Here is a 19,720-nt window from a genome sequence, read left to right on the forward strand (position 1 = left end):
ACTTTTTGATTAGAAAAGCAAAGCAACTTTGGGTGTCAAACTGTCACTGAACAGCCGTGATTAAGGTGTTACAAAAAAACTATTTTCTCAGACTAAAGCGTGGATACCGGTGCTGTTGTCACATGCAATGACAGTTGGGATCTGGAGGGAGCTATCATGAAAAGGATGTTGCCGTTCACCTGACATGGGAAATCTACTCACCTCATAAACGATATAATTAAATTTCCTAAAAGACGACACGTTCAAACAAAACTTGCATTTCTAGAAAGCAAAGGCTCCCAGCTCTCCGAAACGACAATAACGCAGTTTTATGTCTCTTAAAAATCTGGGAGCTGCATTTTGTAGGTTTTTTTTTTTTACATTTGGTAGACAGAGGGGGATTATTATGGACTCCCTTATTGCCATGCAGAAATTGTGATAATACTGAAAGGATGGAATACATTTTGCTTTTTTGACCAGCCTTAGGTGCTACCGAGTGATTTAGATGAATTTACCCTGAAATATAACATAATTAGCTCACAAGGGTTTCTGCAAATTCATTGCAGTAGTCAGAGCATTTCTTTCTGTAGGGAGACTAGGTTGGCATCATTTACCACTTATTGTACCTGTGTGTTAAGACCACTGAAATTAAATATTATAATGGTACTGCTGTACAGGAGGCCAAAAAAGTTTTTCAGACTGCTGCTGCAGAGTTAGGGTGGTAATTACAGAGACAAGTCACCTGAGTTAATCCCAACTGTGGGAAAAGTGGAAATCCAATTTATGAAAATATTAAAGGAGTTTAGTACACGCGTTGCATGTAGATATGTCAGCCAGAGGAAATGCTGTTAGATGATACTTTAAGGTATTTTAGGACATTTCAGATATTTAATTATAGGATATAGGTATTTTCTCCAGTACTTTTATGACATATTCATATTGTACTACTTTTAGTAAATTGTGTCAGTTTGTATGTTTTGAGGACAGTAGTTTCATTTTTTTTATTTAGAACAACTCAACTCAAATACTGTCTTTTCATTTGACCAAAATCCGTTCACGCACTTTTCTCATGTTCAATTTCAAAGTACAGCTGTGAGCATCATCTCGTTCATCAACACAGAGCAAGATCCTAGAGGTTAAAAGTGTTACATCATGCTTGTTGGTATGCAAAAACACAGTCCGCATCAGATTTTGAACAGCTTTTATGTTTGGTTATATCTTGAGCAATTTCACGGTAAATTTGCTGCTAAAAGACAAAACTCAATGTTTAATCAGATACCAGGTCAGTGTAAACCGCGGTGCTCAAAGATGCTTACAAGACTGCAGGATTCCCCCCTTGAAATAGCATTAGCCTAAATTATACTACTCAATCATTACTCATGGCCCTGTGACACTCTGTCACTGCACTCTGCCTATATTTTCTTTTTTTTTTCTTCTTTTTACCTCCACCAAGGATGTAGTGTTTATTTTTAGTCCCATTTCTTTGTCAATTTTCTCATTTGTTGTCAGGAAATCTCAAAAGCTTATTAACAGATTTCAGTGACATTTTGTGAATTTTCTATTATTAAAATACATTTTGTGCAAGTAATACAGTCTTTGAGTTTTTTTTGGTCACTGTTTTTGTTATTCCTGAATGTTCAGGACAATTCTGGATATTTTGCAGTCAGTAGGTGTGTCAGTCTGCAGCACTTGTTACCAATGCCAATGTAAAGTTAAGTTCTTTTGAAACAGCAGCCAATCCAAGGAAGTAGACTATACAATCTTTTGGCTGAGCTTTTTTCTTTCTTTTATGTTTTATGTTAAGCTTTCACAGCACCAAATAATTTCTTGTGCGGAGCCTCTTCAGTCAAAGTTAGACATATTAGACAAGCTGAATTAGGGATTGGAATTGATAAGCATCTTATCTTTCCGATTCTTTGTTGATTCCCATAACGATTCCTGATCGGTTTTCTGTGTGGGGGAAAAAAAGCAGGCCTACACAGGTTTTCAGTGTCAACACAAATGTTTTATTGTTAGTCTTAACACAGTGTAGAAACAGAGAAGAAAAAGGCATACATGTGACTCAGGTGTGCAAAAAGCTCCACTGTTTAACTGCTGTTTTCATTTACGTTTTCTTAGTCAAAGAAAAAATCTGCTAAGCCTGCCGGCGTGGCACTAATGTTCTTATAACATAGGGTGTTTACCCTCGGTAATGGACGTGCTGCTCTGTTGGGAAGCAGTGGCACCTGTGCGTAGAGTGTCAAATACACGGCATTCCTGGAGTTTAAGCCCATGTAGCATGGAAAGATTGTTCAGCATATTGCTGGTGTTTCCATCCTTTCATGAAATTACTATTTTACAGACATTACAACCACCACTGTCGTCATCTTTCTTTGTGAAATGGAGCCAAGCTTTGGGCCATTTTTTTCCTCTCCGCCATGACTTTTTGCAAGTTTCCATCATTGTTTTTGCAATTTGCAACTACGCCATCAATAAAAGGAAGTGATAAGCTTGGAGGCATACGATTCCAATGGTTTGGACAATTTCAAACCGGTTCTCAACTGGGTGGTTCTCGATTCCCATCTCTAAGTCAAATAATAATCCACTCAAAAGATTTTTGTAAACCTTTGTGGTTTCTCCCTGTTTTTCATTCCTAGACTATGACTCATCCTGCTCATGTAACTCAACTAAATTTTAAACAGAACAACAGATTTATACACAAAGGACTTAACAGAATAATTATATGAGACATGTTAGTCATAACACACATTGCAACAACAGACCAAAATTATTTGAAACCATAAGCTAGAGGAAAATTTCAACGGAAATACATGTTCTATTTTGGTGAAGCTGGGTGCAGTCTTAAATGAGAGTCAGCACTTCAGGCCAGCCTCTGGAGTCATTTGTTTTAGGTGTAAACCTTATGTTTTGATGTAATTTTTCAGTGAAAACATCAGATTTCTTAACATAGTCAGACACAAAGTTTGCATCCTGGTCATAGTTCAGTTATAAAAAATACTAATGCACCAAAAAGCATCTCTCCTGCCCGACTCCTGACAGCGCTGTCAGACAAATCCGTCAAACTGGAAACACAAGCAGAGGAGATTTTACCAGTATCTGATCCAAAAGTAGTTTAGCTGACTTCGATTCAGCACCGGACCTGAGAGCATCGGAGCAGTGAACAGAAAAGAGGTACTCCATTTCCATCACCCCCTCTCTGTGTCCATCAGTTAGTTTTCTAGTGAGGTAATTTTGAGACAAGACTCAGTTTGTTTAAAAAAAAAAAAAAAAAGACACCTGGCATGCTGATATCCCGCTACCCCTGTCAGTTCCTCAGACTCCCAAAACAGAACTCCAAATATGGCTGTTTAGTGTCTCAAATGTGTTATCACAGGCAAATGAATGACACTGACAAATGAATTCTGCAGTTTGGAAGGTATTACACTGTGTCTGGCTAGAAACCGTTTATGGCAACACTGGTGGCACACGCTCTATTTGTTAGCAGACTGCTAATGGAACCTAATAGTAGGTTTGGCATGTCATCGAGCAAGTAACTTGCGTACACAACTAGAGGACAGAGTATGTAACTACTGTATGTTTACCCTGTAGCAGCTGTGAACATAAAGTATACTACTTATTAAGTGGAACAGCTTTTTTGAGGAAATGATACTGTGAATCACATACCACTCACTACAGTTGCATATAAACTGAAACCATATCTTTCCCTGACATGACATATATGGACTAAACTGAACTTTGCATGTGTGATTGACAGGAATCTTACAGTTCTGTCCAAGGTGGTGTGTGGTCTCGATGTAAAGCGCATTTCATCAGTTATTCCAAATACGGAGGATAGGTACTGTATTTCCAGGGCCCTTATTAAATACTTAGAGCTGAAACTTGCAGTCTGTGCATTTCTGGACATGATTCTCTATGAAATTACCTTTTTAAATAAGCAGTAGTCTTGATATTTGTAATTTGACAGCAGCAAGACTCTCCTCCTGCAAGTCACAACCCCCAAAGGTCCTCTAACCTTAAGGAAGTACTTATTTTAACCCAAACCACGATCTTTTCCTCGACCTAGACCAAGTAGTTTTTAAATCTTGGCAACTAAATGAAACAGCTGCATCTTATATTATAAAATGTAACCTGGATATTAGCAATGTGTTGGTTTTTTTAATTCTTCCTCACTGTTATACTGTAGATTTTGGCTCTGTACCCTACGCCCATGGTCAAAGTTGATGATCAAATTTTTATATGGCATGGAGAGCTCTGCCAATATGTCATCGCTGTTCAAGAACCTTGGTTTATTATTTGAAGTATGGCAGGCAATCAGCAAATACCTCACTGAAATTCAAATGTGGTGAAATGCAGTTATCTTTGTATGGGGATTTAGATGGAGCTGTTTGGCGTTGGGGCTTCCTATTCATTTATTCTGTCACCATTGAGCCGCTCAGCTGTATTACTAAATTGATGCACTGTGACAGTCTTAATCTATTTTTATCTCTTTTCTCCATCATATTGAGAAATTACAGCTGATATACTGTAGAAATGTCATGGATTTCCAACCGTCACCAAACTGAACTTGATATAGCTCATAACACCATCTAAGCCCACGTATTGAGTTCTCTTCATCTGTGACCTGTAGATCAAAGTAATGGACTATCGGAGGCTGTGCACTCCAAACTAAAGAGGCTTGAGCTACTAAGCAGTGTAATGGTTTTGGGCAGGTTCTTAATTATAGGACAGTTTCCCCTGAGTGATTCCTCTCTTATGGCAGTGAAAGGCAATTGTACATTTTCACCTGATCAATACAATGAGGATGTTTGATAAAAGGTACATGAACAGGCTCCACAGAAAAATCAATCAAGACACAGTTCCTCAGACTGGCAGCAATGCAGTCCATTAGCCTCATGTGACAGACAGAAAGTTCTGGTAACATACAGGAGTGTGAAAAAATTATTGACTCCAGCATTTAATTTTTTCCAGTTTGATTCTCTTCTGGTGGAGTTGTCATCACTTTTTCAGCACAATTGCAGTCTAGTTCAAAGACATGCATTATCTTTGCAAACACATCGCACTTAAAATGATTTTAAGATGTAAGCATTGTGAGCTGGTGGCTATCAACCTTTCTTCACTACTGAGTGCTGTCCATGTGTCCTCAACAAGCTGCTCTTGAAGGTCTGTCCTTGGTCTCTCCGCTGTTTTGGGCATCCTGAATGAATGCTCTGATAATGGTGTGATGACTTTTTTTTTTTTTCCCTACAGGTTCAGCAGGTCAGATGTGTCATCCATTTTGCTTTGGTCAGAGCTGGTATTGATCTCTCGTAAGTGTAGCTTCTTTTTCTCTCTTAGCAGGGATTTCTGTAGCAGCGAGAGAAAATACTCCTCTCCCTACTTATCACGGCCACACTCGCCACAAGTCTTACAGCCAGACAAGCTGGCAACATTGATATGGTAGAGCGGAATCGTGAAAAGCTGATGCACTGCAGGTAAATATTTTTGCAGCATGCCACCACAGTCAAATCACTATGACAGTCACAGGTGAAAAGCGCAGTGTTTACATAAGCATTTCTTGTTCCTCTTTTTTATACAGTTTTGTATTTTGGATCTGGATTGTCGTTGCTGTGGTAGAGTTAATGAGATCTTTGAAATAATAATTATGATAATAGAAATTAGTAGTAGAAGTAAGTACCAGCAGTATTAGAACATAGCAGTATTAGAATTAAATTACTTCAATTTAATTAAATAAAACACTATGTAATAAAAAGTAAGGTTGATGAAAGTAAAGCAAAGGTGTTATCTAGGTTTGCCACAACCTCATATGTACATGGTGGAAATGTACTGTTTGGAGAATAATAGGATTTGGACAAAAAAAAACCATAACATTAAACATGTAAATGTAGTTGCCAACAGAAATTGGTGTCCAAACAACATGGGAGCTGTGTGAACTGAGTGCTTTGGTGCCACATATCGCCAAAACCTTGTTGCTTTTCAGCTTCACAGGTTTACTTAAAACGCTGGGTTATAAAGCATCATCTTAATAAAATCTCATAGTTCTGAGCGTTGGCTCTACGTGCATATAATTATAAATTTGATATGCAGAGGTCGGATGATGAAATCACCAATTATCTTAATAATACTTCTGTGAATATGAGGCTTTGCATTTACAGGTTACAGTTTATTTTATCAAAACCTCATCACACCTGTAGTTTTACAGTCACTTTCTAAGTCCCTGTCTTTATGTGCAGTGTAGAATTCAAGCAAATGTGCTACGTGCAATGATGAAAAACTTTGACAAATGCTTAGATTGTATGTAAAAGATGTTTGATCAGAGTGAAGTTAGGGTCTGTCTTTGATGATTCTGATTGGTTTAAGACATTCAAACAACCCATGCTGCTTTCTGTCAGACCATCTTCTTTTGCAGGCACACCTTAAATGTAAAATTATGGTGTTGTGTCATCAGAAGATTTTTTAAATGCTGGTAAACTGTTGCCACGCCATATTTTTTTTCTAACTACAAGTACGATTGTCTTTTGAATGCCCACTCCTTTCTCACACTTCAGGCGCACATTTTTCCGAAACATACTGAATAATTTAGCTTTTAAGTGGGATTGCCCTGAAAAATCAAAGAGTGAGCTTGTCTGGTGTGCTGAAGTGCCTTCTACGTATATGACCATGTTAGAGCTGCTCTCTGTCAACTCTGTGCTTAAAAGTCATTTTGCAAGTGTTTCATCAGTCATGCATATTTTTTCTTTGATGTGCATGGCCGACGACGGTGAATTTTTATCCTGACACTAATGTGGGATCACTGAGTCAGTGACAAGGTTTTTCTTTGCCTGCAGACAGCTCCGATAGACAGCCTTCTAGCTTTTAAATTTGTATAGTGTTTTTTGTTTTTTTTGTTTTTCGGTACCATGTCCTCCAGTCTTATTGGATCATATTTTTGACTGTTCAATGGGAAGAGACATGAATAAGATATGTATATATATGTATATATATGTATGTGTATATATATATATATATATAAAAAGAGCAGAAATATGTCTTAACATGTTTGTGCCACGTTGCTTGAATCCACTTCTCTGTGAGTTTGATATGTAAAATTCAAGCATGTCATTATGATGAGCAAGAACTTCAAGCATTTTCAGTAACTCAGGAAGAGAAGATATGTTGCTGTCACCGTGCTCAGAGGTGAGCTCGTTGAGACAGTCAGCTAACTCTATGACTTTGAGAAGTTCTACAAGACCTCATCCATTCACGTTCTGGACTAAGCAGGATGCGAGCGTTTCGAAGCAGACAGAGATGTCATCCATCAGCCGCTTCACCTAGGCCAAGTGGCTGGCTCCAGACAGGCATGTTTGACTCTGTGTTTGATGTGCGTGTACCACATACCCACCTACTCTTTTTATGTCAGAATATCAGCAGGCAGCACAGTGTCAGGGTTCACAAATGGATTTTCTAATCCACTTGTTTGCTGGGAGTTCTTTCAACCCCCAGTTTTGAAGCCCAAGCCAAAAATGTACTTAAACAGAAGCATTCCCTTAGACTCCTGTCTGTCTCAGCCCCAGATGTCATTGTGTGTTTTGACTGACTAAAACATTGCCGTGGCAGAGAGAAAGAGATGCATGCAGGAAAGGCGAAGGACATCAGGAAAGCTCAAATAATGTGATGTCAAGCAGGGCAGACCATAATTGTTAATTACATTTATTCCAGTGCTTTTGGAATGCAGCCATGATGCTTTCAGGAATATAAAGTGTTGTCCTCAACATGTTCCAGGTTCAGCCTATTAAAATGGGTCTGAGAGATCAGTCCTGAAATTTGATAGTTAGCGCCCTATTCCAGCCTACAGACAGGCCTCACATGGCTATATTAAGAAGAGAAGATTTTTAAAAGCAAGATAAGTAGAGTCTCAACAGTATTAAACTAAATGAAACACTGGCTTTGTTAAAATGGCTGCCAACCTGCCAATGTGCTCTTAGTCTGCTTTGACATACACAAATATTTTTCTCCATTAGAGGAGAGTTTGGGCTGCATGGGTGACCAGGAAAGGGCAAAATAGTTTGACATAGTGTACATCAAACTGTTTTATGTCAACTGGAAATCACTCCCAGATTGTTCGCTTTGACCCGGCTGTGTTTGCTTGTTCTTCCCTTTAATTAACACAATAGTTGACCTCTCCTCAACTTTTTACCTCCACTTGAACTTGTTCTGCGAGGTCTACAGGCCATAATGGTCACTTTTCATAACATCTGAAGGCAATTAAAAATGTGCTGGACAAGACCAGTCTGTGAAGTTTAAGGTTCACGAGTGTCCCATCCTGTCTGTGATTCTGTAATATCTGTTGTCTCATCTGATCTCCATGTAATAAAATAGTGTCTTGTTAGAGCTGGCTGAACATCCTGCCAGCCTGGTGCCTTAACAGAATTCTAAAGAGAGACCGCTGATCATTTTACTTTTCTGTCACTCTAACGCATTGCTGTTGGAATAAAGACAGACTCAGGAGAACTACAAATAAGGCTCTGTTTGGAAACTCTTTTTTTTTTTTTTTTTAAACATGCACAAACACATCCTCTGATGTACATATACCGTCCCAGTTTTACTTGCCACCCCCAAAACATCTGCTGTCAGACACTGGTAATTAGTTTTATAGTGTTCTTGGCAGCCACAGTATGGCTTCACGATAATTACCCTTTTATTGTTTTGTATTCTATTGTTAATGTTGTTGTTGTTTCGTGGCTTGTCCTAATTAAAAGTTTGGAGCTTCGTGGAATTAACACAGGCTGCCCTTTTTGTCCTTCTAAATTGCTTATCCTGCAAAGCTAACATTAAAGGATATGATGGATGCAGGGAGTGTGGGACGGTAAAGCGTCTCAATAATGGAATAGACTAAATCCTCTGGACTACGATACACAAGAGCTGCTTTTACCACAAGCTGTAATGACTATGAGGTTTCCAGGCTGCTGGAACTTTTACTCCTAGAGGAGAAACTATCATTACTATTTTCCTCCAAAAGTCTTGTCTTACAACCCACTAAAGTATTCCAGTACCTGTGTCTCACTGCTTCAGATTTCTTTGACATACTGCTATTTCCTTCTGCTCTGCTGTCCTCTGGGTAAAGTACAAGTCAATATTCTCCTTGCATCTCTCACGGTGCTGTTTGTTTTAAATGGCTTTTAAGTTGACAGGTGGTCAGAGCTGGCTTTCTCAAACCCCAAATGTGCTGTCTGAGAGATCTCTGGTGCTGAGCTTTGGTCATCGTCAAAGCCAAATCCACTAACACACAATCCAATAAGCTCTCCCATTCAACAGCACACATTAGCCTGAAGTAAAAGCTCTCTAGATTAAATGGAAAACTTGATGGAGAGAGGAGAAAACCAACTGCCTCTGGTATCAACAGACACAAACCCACCTTGATCCTTGGGAATTACAATTCTTCATTGATCATATAGATTCAATCAGTCATATATATGTTTTTTATATTTCAAATAGGCATTAGCGTATAAGTAAAATTAAACGCTGTAGGAGTTGCAGTTGACAACTTATACTTTGTTTAATTTAAAGCAGTAATGATGTGTACATGTAATAATATGTCTACCTTACACTGACTACATTTTCCTTTTCTTGCGGTAGTGGGTTTTACCCTTAACAAGAAAGATTTTGCATTGTAGAGTATTGTATGTCACTGAGAAGAATTTGTCAGCGCTATGTTTTTCATTGATTATTAAATCAAAGACTCCAGAGAAAATGTTATTTCCATTTTGCTTTCAGCCTCTCCTTTTGCACGCTTACATGCCATCAGCAGTATGCTGTGAAGCAGTAAGGGGTATGTGTGATTCAACCCGAATGGCTGATTTAAATCCCAGTTTAACCAGAAGTTTGGGTGAGGAACCAAAACATTTTTTCTTTAAGTTCTCGTTTTTAGCTGTGTCAGTTCCTTGCTATCTCTCTCGTTCAGTTCTGCAAAAGCTCAAAGCAGTGCAAAATGGACAGACTGACCTCTGTCCATGTGGTGCACAGAAAATATTAATGCTTTTTAACAGTGACACATAGTGTGTGATTGAGGTGGTCAGCTGTCACTTACTGTACATCTGAATGTCAAGACAAACTTGATGATCTTGTAGTAAATAAAATATTCATCTTCTTGAAAAGTGGCCACACCATTTCAGTCACTAAAATATTAAAATGAGCAGAAACTAGCAAGTAGTGTCTTTTATGGATGTGTGCGATTAGTCGACTAAACAGTTGCTACCCTCGCTAGTCGGCACCAGAAATATTAGTCAGTTAAATTAATTATTATTATTTTATCAATGTACAATGGTGCTTAGCTGTTGCATCTAAGATGTTACGCAGCTGCCCCTCAGATGGAAGACCCCCTCTGTCCGCACTAATACCCGGATGTTGTAAACCAGCAAGGCGTAAAAGTGAGAAAGGATGATCTCTCGTAAAACCAGCGCGTTTTGGCAGTATTTTGACCTAGAAAATAAAAATAAGGTTGTATGTAGGCTGTGTCAGAATAAACCGGCATCCAGCACAGGCATTCGGACATTAACCTGCAAGGAAAGAAGGCTGCCGGTGCCAGCACTGCTAACGTTGGCCACCCTCAGCACACCACTATGACATTGTTTACTCGCAGATGCTGTGGCCCCGCTTTTGACTGTTTTGAGTGTTTGTTTTTTTTACATTTAGACTAGTAGACTAGTCTAAATATAAAGTACCTTTTAATTGACAGGGAAATTAATTGTTAGTGTACGCCAATATATTATCAGTAACCACATACAAACCTCTTCTCTTCTTATTATAATTATAATATAATTGTAAGCATACGATAAACACTAAGACATGGTCACTGGACCATTATCTGAGAAATTAAATACTTACTGTGAATCCTATTTGACCTTCTTTGAATTTCATTATACATCCCACATCCTTAATACAAATTTATTAGAAAGACAGTTATTGCTAAAGGTTATCACTAAATTAGGTTTGGTTTTCCACTACTGAAGAGGAAAACATGGATTTATTTGATCATTTTTATTCAATTTTCTCACATTTGTCTTTTTCTTAATTACCCAAGTTTAAATTTGCTTTTACATTGCGTCCTATCCCTTAGCCTAAGTGTCAGAGCATTACATATTTACACTTACCATAGACCATTGCTGAAAAGAGTGAAGGGGCACAGCTGCCTTTTTATTTAACACATGGAGAGTAATGAGTTGCACTCAGAGAGGGCTCTGGTGAGGGCCGGACATCTCCGTCTGTGTCCTTTAACAGGACCTGTGTCCAGCGATCAGGGATTGTTGACTGGGGAAGTTGTAGTGCCTAGCACGAGATGGAGCGCTCAGTTTCCTTTTTCTATTTTTCACCACCAGGCCAGTCTACACTTACTAGAAAGTACTAGCCCACAAACACATGCACAGATGAACACACTCACTCACGCACACACACGCACAAACACACACACACACACACATACTTTTGCTCATTATGTCAAATATCAGATGGTCAAACAAACATAGTCACGTCTTCGGGGAGAGCCTGGAAGCTTTTCCTCCCACGCCTGCCGAAAACTTCTGGGTCCCAGGGCCACACTGGCAGTGTGGCCCTAGCTCTCTCATCATGACATCCAGGTTCACAGTATAGCATCTGTACTTTCTATTCTGAACCAGGCTGGAACCAAACTAATTAGCCTGTCATCTCTATTTCTTTGAGGCTGCTGGATTTTTTTGTGATTAGCTTCTTCCATGTCATTTCTAGAATGGTTCACAGGGCGCAAACTCTTTTCTGTCTAAATTAATCAACAGTGCCCTTTCTTCTCCTGGTACAAAAAGGCCAGACCTTGAGCTAATTGTAAATGGATGGCTGAGTCTCAAAGTCTTTTCCTTCCAATAGACAAAGAGACCTAATTCTCTTTTTAGGATCACGGCCCTGACTGTGACAGTCTCCTCGTGTTTTCCCTTCTTCCCCATGCCTCTAGAGATCAAACCCCAGTTCACATAGGGCTTATAACACCTGGCCACTGGAGGTTGTAATTGACCTACACCTTTGACCTGTGCTTGTACAAAAACTGTACAATCATAATGTAGCAGGCAATGCATACTGAATAGCTGTCTTCCTCTGGGTGCTGAAGGCTAAATTAATTTGTATGAAAGTCAAGGATAATTAATGGGCAGCATGGACAAATAATACAATAAGAGCCCCCTTATACTACAGTAATTCAAACACATAGGGCTTATTTAATTATATATTCCTGCCAAATACACACTCATCCCCCTATGCAAAAGGGGACCTAATGGCATACTAATGCACAGTGTTAGCTATTATGCATGAACCGTTTCAGCCTAAGCTACCATGAAAGCCAATCAAACCATAGCCTTCCAAATTCCAAAGTGTGCCTCATTTTTCAGAACAGTTTATTCTCCTGAAAATCAGCAATTAATTGCAAGTTAATTGCAGGCTGAACTGCAGATGACCTCTACTGCCCTGTTGCTGCAGTGTTTATACCCTGAGAGAAGATCGCAATAGATGTACCACAGAGAAAGGATGCGCTCAAAGGATTAGTCTGGGCGCTCATGTGGCGTCTCAAGCTAGGATGTGATTTTCGAAGATAACACTTGACCAAAGTAAAGCTACCAAAAACTCGTATGTATAAAAACTTATATGGCTATATGTATCATCATGGATGGAAGTTAAGGCCACAAAGCCTCACTCTTCAAAGATATTCTAAGAACTGGAAATATGACCCAGCTTTGTCACAATCCATCGCACATGGTCCTTAACCTGTGGCACATGGCAACATCGATCAATCGTCTCTCGTCATAAATCACCCTGTCCCACGAAACAATACCATTTCTGCACCTTACAACGCAATCCCCAGTTGGAGCAAAGAAATCAAAGCAAGCGGTCTCATTACCCCGTGAAATTGACCAAGGAGCTGCTGCTCTTCACATGTGATGACCCCTCATCGCCAGGTCCCGTGCATGAGCCCATGTTAGCTGATATAGGCTGGCCCATGTGCATGCTAGCGCCTGCATTAATCGGCTATGATTACAACTAATGGCTGTAATGATGTACATTTTCTCCCCAGCAGGACAGTGCAATTAGGATCAAGCGAATTCAGTATCTCCTCAGGCAGTCCCCAAACCCTCTTTTCTCGCAGTCTATTTAGCCGAGCTGGTGCATGTGTGCGAGTGAACAATATGTGTGTGTGTTTGTGCGAGTGAACGTGTGAGAGACATTCTGCATTATCGTGCATATAACAGTATGTTTTACCTTTAGGTGTGTTCAACTTGACAATGAACTAAACTAGTTAGAAAAACAAATTTGACATAACCAACACTGATATCACCTTTTTTTTTTAGAAGCCCACACGCTGAGATCTGATACAACAGCTTTGTAGTAAATTTTTCCTTTGTCAGACAGATAATAATTGATAATAGTTAGTTGACACTGTCACAGAGGTGTTGATTCTCTATTTTCTTTTTTAAGGCTGCAGGCTATTGTGATGTTGTATCCTAGTATTTTGTTTTTCGATGTGTGAAAATAGTGGTGGACAACATTTTAGAAACACTTTGGACATATACATATTAAATGCAAGCGTGAGACGTGCTTTAAGGGTTTCTGCAATTCTGTTGATCATAGATGACTGCATTATTTATCAAACAACACTTGCCTCTGGTAAAACTCTCCACCCTGCAGCTTTTCAAGTTGTTTTTTGTTTGTAATATAGCACTGAAAACCTCTATCACTTAAAATTGCATCTGGCTGCCCAGACACTGTATATTGCCTTGGGCCAGTTCCGCCATGTGTCTGATTCAGATTGTGTTTGGTTTTAGTCAATTACAGTGTTTCTGGAAAATAGATGAACAAACCAATCTTCCATTTTAGAGTCTACATGCAGCCTTTAACATCAAAAATATATGGATTTGTTCCTTATAGGCTTCTGGTTTCCATGGTTACTGGGATCCTAAAGTAGAGGATCGGCATTTTACACGAAGAAAAGGGTTTTGGGGGTTTACTTTCAGCTGTATCTCTCTCCTTCTTCAGACCTCTGTGGAAATTAAAGAACACACATGCATAAACATATTCTCATATACACACGAGCACACATTGTGCTCGTCAAATCAAGCCACGTCTCCATGGAAACTAGAGTCGAATAAAGAGATGGCCTTAATCACTTGATAAGTAGTACAAACTCTGCTCTCGTCTGGCCAAAGACATTCACTTTCCAATGTGATTTCAAATTCAGCATGTGAAATATGTGAGGCCATTACATTCTATTAGCCAGAGTTATACATGGTGACATCGGGGACAGCTCTCCACTATGTTGTACTTGGGGTTAATTAAAAATGTAATGGTCAAGTCTGTATTTCTAATAGAGCTGACAGGAGCTCATAATTCATTCAGATTGATTAGATATTAAACCACTGGTCTGTATAACCAGTAGTCAGAGATGACTATATGGAAAAATTATTGCCTGAATCAGTGCTGATGATGCCTGTTGCGCCGATTGAGACGTGGAAGGAAATCTAAGGAAGCAGCAAGAGATTGTTGAATCTTTAACTTGTATTCACTACAAAATCCTCGAGTACAGTGACACAGATTTTTGTCTCTTTTGCGATCAGTGAGTTGAAAATCTTGCTTAAAAATTACAAATGCAAAAAATAAAAATAAAAAAAAATCAAAGTTTAAATAATAATTACATGATGCTCTTGTGTTGATTTCATGAGAGGATTATAAAAATGACATTCAAATTTACCTGTATTTGTGTCTACATAGTAATAAACAAGATACTATTGTACCAAGGATTATGACAAGCTTGTCTTGTTTCTACATGAATAGAATAATGTCGAAACAAGAACAGAATCAGATAAATCATGCAATCGCTAGGGCTGTCACAAAAAATGAATGATATGATCTGTACTGATCGCTTCAAATTCGACTTGAGTTTGTCAGGTTCATCCATCTGATCAATTTAAGTAAAGAAGACTATTGTTCTCTTTGCTTATGCAAAACAGGAAACTACTGATCAGATCAGATCATCATCCATATGAAAAGTAATACGTGAAACCTTTTTGGATTTGGCATAAAGATGTGAAAATTGTGGATAAAAGTGAGGCTGTTTGCTGACTCTGTAAAATATACCTGCTATACCTCAACCAGCCTGTCACTCATTAGAACAGCGGAGGCCCCTTGAACATCAATTGTATATCAATTTTCCATCATAGTATAGCATTAGGCTACGTGGGTTTTCTTTGAATTATTTTGGACAAGTTACACGTTAGTTTGAATTCTTTTGAACGCGACCTTTTGGAAAAAGTGACCGCCTCAGCAGTTTCCTGTTTGAGACATCTTTCCGGTTTTCTTGTTTAAAACAGTCAGTACGTGAAAAGTCAAAGTAAACTTGTTTTCCAAAGGAAAATGCCCCACTTTACCTCACATTTACCAAGATAACACATTAGCGGTGCACTTAACATTATTCATTAATACTCAAATGTAAGTTTAAAAGTGCTGTTATTATTGATTATGTCTAAATTGGCCATTTTTGTTAGTCATGACAAACTATTGGTAGGTTAAGCCACATCTGACTTTATAATTTAATAATATTATATAATACGTAATATTTTTTATGTCAGACCGATGAACATTAATGATACTGTTGTAAGGTCTGCACTCTAGCTGCGTAAGCTAATGGTTTATCTATATACGATTTTTCTATAAAACGATGATTAACGATTTAACAAGTTATTGAAAAACACCATTTAGACCCTGGTGAGCTTTTCCCTCGTATTGTTAATATACAAGTGTCTCTCACGAGAAGGTAACAAATATGATTTACTGCTTTATCTTGCTGGACAAAAAAAAAAAAAAAAAAAAACATGCCATGATTGATGTGACAGTTTCAGCTTTTCTCTGCCAATCACGAAAACAACTACACAGGCTCTATCTGTGTTTCCCATCCCCGTCCCCTGAGGCAGGGCTCTGATGTGGATAAAGTGAAGATTTTCACTGTGGGGAAAAAATGGGCAAATGCCTACTGTACTTGGATTTCAGTGTGGTTTTTTTTTTTTTTTTTTTTTTTCATTCTGTGAGTATTTATCTGCATTATAATTAAAAAGGAAAGGAAGAAAAACTAAAAAAAAAAAGAGAAGTCTGCAACTCTGTTTCTAACACTAACCAAGCTGTCAGAGCCTTTTCAGATATGAATAATGAGGTTGATGTGCATCAGTCTAACAGTAGAAAATAAGCTCACACAAAGGCTGAGGTAATTCTGCATTTGGCTTCACATTTGTTCATCTTAATTAATTATAACCCATTTTGAAAGTGGAATACAAATATGTAGCAAACAGCAGAATGCATACATTTTAGTGGTAGTTTGTTTGAAAATTATAATGTGTTACAGCACCCTTTCTTCCATTATAATTGTCTTGTGAATGCTATAACAGGTTTTATTTTGAAACCAAGTTTGTCATTGGTCTGATATATCAGAGGATCAGACGTGGAACTTTAGAGAATAATATTAATTCTCCTTGTAAATGCTATGCTTTCATTTCCTAAAGGCAAAAGAGTAGACTATTTGTCTCATGTAAAAACTGCTCAACACATTTCCCTCTGTGTCACTATGATATAGTCATGGGGGTTACCACCCCCGAGCAGAGTGATATCTACTGGTGTGTGGTTAGATGACAAACACAGCTCCAGTCAAACCTTATTTTGGTAAAAGTTATCATTTTCCTCTACCCAATCCCCGGAATCAAAGTGAGAAAATATCAGAGAAAAAACATCTGAGCTTCCTTGGCTGAGCCTCAGGAGCTCTGAATCGTTATTATGCAGATGTGACAGGACTCTAGCACCCTGGTCATTGAACAGGTAGCAGGGAAGCACCTAAAAACAGGCATTTAGCATGACTTATCTAAGGTTAAAAATGCTGGTGAGAGGGGACAAACGCAGTAACAGACCTAGTAAGTAAAATAAAAGCTGTCATTCAGTCAAGAAGTGAAACACATCTGCAGCACTTGAGCTGCAAGTGCTGATATCTGAAGAAGACAGAAGAGGAAACACTCCTGCCAATTTGCTGTATCCTATGAATAACTAATTAATACAGGAAATAAATTATGCGAATAAATGCATCTGTCTGTCTTCATTTAGAGTGAGATGAGAACATGAGGGAAAAAAATCCGGATCTGATTTTTCAGCTGAAAATCTTCAGAAGTGATACTTATGGACAGTCTTAATGTTGTTAATTAATGCACAGGGATTATATGTTATGATGCCTTTTTCAACAATCTGCTCGTAGCTGTTTAACTCTATACAACATTGGTCCTGTTTATATCTCTCCGTGCGGTTTGTTTTTTTGTGTTTTTTGGTGTTTTTTGCTCAGTCATTATTCACTGCATCCATTGTTAATGAAACAGAGAATTTCCGTTTTAATGCAGTTTCATGATGAATGACTTTTAGCAGTCAACATATTGTGAGCTTTACTGCAAAACTCAAAAAGACCAGTTTTATACATGTTGATTAAGGAAGGTTAGTTTCAGTTTTGTCGAAATGCACAATGTCGTGCAAAATTCTCCTAATGGTTTTAGACTAAATGAGATTAAACTTTAATAATCCCTGAAGGGAAATTGGGAACATGTTGCATAATGTGGCCTAAATACTTAAATCTTAGGGTGAATATGGAAACTGTTGGCGGTGTAATGATGCAAGGAAAGTGTTTTTCTTTTTTAAATCACACAATTATTTGTTTTATTGAGAGACAGAGATAATTGAATTGTAATCTCAGATTGTAAAGTCAAAAATGATACTTCTACTCATTAGAGCTAAATAATAGCAGCCAGATGTCCTTTTGAAGTTTGAACGAATGAATTATGTTTTATTTTAGTTGTATCAAGTAATAGTCTTCGTTTCTATCTTTTATTCTGACGGAAACTGTTTTTATCATCACACCATAATAAACAATTTTTATATTGGCTAATATTGAAATGTCAAGATAACAAGAAACTATTATACTTATACTATTATACTCCACTATTATTGTCCCTTATCTAACAGCATCAGCAAAACATCAATAACACAAAGGGCTCACAGCAGTAAAACAAACCTGCTGCTGGCCACTAGAAGAGCAGCACCTTCGGTATTAAGACATGAGCCCAAGATAACCAGATGAAAAATACAGGAGCCAGTCATGGCTGCTCTTGGCACCTTTGAGATAATTTAACTTTTGTTACCTCTCAGAATTCCCCCAAGAGAGAAAACATATCTCAATTACTAAAAATATATTTCAGTCCCAGGGGCTTTTTTTTTTTAAAGGTCTGAAAGGCATTCTGAAGATTTTAGGAGCGTTTTTGGCTATTTTTGTCCGGCTAGAAAGAAAGGAAAGCGCAGTCAAGTGACTGGTGTTTTTCTCTACAAATCCAGCAAAACAATTCGAAATGTTTATACAAGTATGTATTTTATTAACATGTTAACTTATTTATTATCATCAGTTTTCAAAATGTCAAAAATGTGTACAATTTTGGACAAAGACATTCCACTGTTAAAGCTGTTGTATCACAACATAACGTGACATACTATAATATTTGGTAAATGCTTTAATCCAGAGCACACACTTCTCTGGGCAGTATGTGTCCATGTGGTCAGGCTTTACATTGATCAAATGCGTCAGAAGCAGAACTGTATGTTATGAGGAATACAGTGTGTCTTCTCTCGTCATTTGCCGGTGTGCAGTCGGCAGAATAACGGCTATGAAACACAATTAACAGAATATTTTTAAAGAGATGGAAATTATGCAAGCCTCAAGGCACACACACAAGGGCTTTAATAGCTCCCTTGTTTCTCTTGTTTCACCCGTATATGTTTTCATACCCACCTTGTCAAGATTATTACAATAAGTACATGAAAAATTAAAACATTACACTGTGATTTGTGCAGTATAGGCTGTATGATAATGGTCAACACCCTTGTAATGAAGATTGTAACATATCCTAGACTAACGTACTCCATATAGTTAGACTTACGTGATGCCTATCAATCAGCAGTGAGGCTCTTAAATGTGTTGCAAAAAGAAAATATCCTGTTTTCTATTCTCATATGTTCTTTGAATACTGTTTATTTCTCATACTATGTTCTGAAGCCTTCCAGGTAATTTTGAAAAGCAGTTGTCTTGTTCTGTTCCCCCAAAACACTTAATGAATCACTTCAAGCAGAGATGGGTTACACATTTCCTTTGCATGTTAAGTAACAGTCAAAATAAGATAATGTAATATATACTCCAGCCTGTGCAAAAGTGTGGAGCTCATCAACAAAAGACAAGCTACCGATGTGAAGTGATGGGAAAATATTTTATTAACCTCCTTCACAAATGTAAGGACATAAACCTGGCTACTATTAACCTGCACCCCCTGGCAGCGGTCTCTGAGAAGCTTTATCCTGTGGAAATTCTGTCAAATTCAGTTTCCTTAGCAGGCCTTGATACCGCCTAGAGACTGAGGTTATCCGTCTACTCGACAATTGGTTGTTATGATTGGTATTAGCCCAAAAGCGCTGTCAGACTCAGGGATATAAAAGAGAATCAGAAATCATAATCCCACTTTTACAAGATTTTAAGTTGTTGAAAGGCCTGGTGATTCTCTAGACTTTCTTCACATGCAGACACCTCGGTGGATGCGGACCATACTGGGTCTCTAGAGCTCTCACCACAGGGCTTCGACAGCCTGCGCTTTGATGTGTGGTAAGATGGGTAGACGTAGAGAGAGGGAGAGAG

The sequence above is a fragment of the Xiphias gladius genome, chromosome 14 (genome assembly GCF_016859285.1).
Source record: "Xiphias gladius isolate SHS-SW01 ecotype Sanya breed wild chromosome 14, ASM1685928v1, whole genome shotgun sequence".
Taxonomy (NCBI): domain Eukaryota; kingdom Metazoa; phylum Chordata; class Actinopteri; order Istiophoriformes; family Xiphiidae; genus Xiphias; species Xiphias gladius.